Consider the following 1,581-nt stretch of genomic DNA (forward strand, 5'->3'; position numbering starts at 1 on the left):
ATACAGCTTCAGCAGTAGGGCTAGAAGCGGAGTACTGAACATCTCCAATGGAGCTATGGTAGTGATGAGAGGCAGGAGGTTGGATAATAACCTCTATCGCATGGAGGGATCTTATGGTGATCGGAGAGTCTGATGCAGCAGCTGCAGCACAGGACCAGTAGGGGACTTACAGGATGTGGCACTACCGCCTAGGCCACATGGGTGACAAGGGGCTGAGGGAGTTGAGTAGGAGAGGACTCATCTCTGATCTGGAGGATGGTGCTACAGGGGAGATCTGTGAGCCTTGTCAGATGGAAAAGCAGAGGAGTGTTAAGTTCAACATCAGTACAACCCTCAGTGCAGCCCTCTGGAGTTAGTACACACGGATTTGTGGGGACCAGCCCTAGTTTCAGCTAGGATTGGGCCAGATACTTTATGACCCTGATTGATGATTTCTCAAGAAAACTCTGGATTTACTTCATGAGGGAAGTCTGAGGTCTTCACCAAGTTCAAAATCTGGAAGCTGAGGTGGAGAAAAGCAGGGGAGGAGCGTGAAGTGTCTGAGGTCAGACAATGACGGGGAGTACACTAGCAGAGAGTTCTAGGACTACTGTGAGGAGTGTGGGATTAGGAGATACTTCTCAGTTAAGGGACTCCACAGCAGAATGGGGTGGTCCGAGAGGATGAACAGAACACTTCTGGAAAAGGCACGATGCATGAGGCTGCAGGCAGGGCTTCCAAAGGCATTCTGGGTTGACACAGTTGACGCAGCGGGTTACTTGGTCAATCGGTCACCTCACACCAGGTTGGATGGCAGGCTTCCAGAGGAGGTGTGGTCTGGGAGGACAGTTGGGCTGGGCCATCTACGGGTATTTGGGTGCACGGCCTATGTGCACATTGGAGCTGGTGAGCGGAGCAAACTAGACGCCAGATCATGCAAGACGGTGTTTCTAGGCTATCCACGAGGAGTAAAGGATACAGGCTATTGGATCCCTTGGAAAAGAAGGTCATCATTAGTCGGGATGTGACTTTTTATGAGGAGTCAGTCCTACGGAGACGAGCAGGCATGGAGGAGCAGCAGGAGCAGGAGGAGGTCCAGCAGGGCACTGCTGGACAGCTTACCTCTGTGATTTTGCTTCTTGCAGGTACTACGGAGAACATGACATTCAAGTGGAGAACCTACCTAAGGTGTCTCCACAGGTGGAGAGAACTCGGACGGATGATCGAGGCGGAGAGGTCCAACAGGAGCGAGCTGGATCGAGGACTGATATTGGTGTTGCCCTACACAAGCCCAAGAGGACCATCAGGCAACCGGACCGATATGGCTTCGAGGAGACGCTGTCATATGCCCTGGTGAAAGTGAATGGAAACCCATATATGTATCAGGAGGCTATTGAGAGCCAGGACAGAGAGTGGTGGGTCCAGGCGATGTCCGAAGAGATGCAGTGTCTCCACCCGAACCAGACGTGGCGATTGATGCAGTTGCCACAGGGAAAGAGGCCCATTGGCTGCAAATGGGTCTACAGTCGCAAGGGAGGGCCTTCAGAGCAGGGAGGTATCAGATTCAAGGCGAGGTTAGTGGCCAAGGGATACTCCCAGAAG

This window comes from Elaeis guineensis, chromosome 7, assembly GCF_000442705.2.
Source record: "Elaeis guineensis isolate ETL-2024a chromosome 7, EG11, whole genome shotgun sequence".
Classification (NCBI taxonomy): domain Eukaryota; kingdom Viridiplantae; phylum Streptophyta; class Magnoliopsida; order Arecales; family Arecaceae; genus Elaeis; species Elaeis guineensis.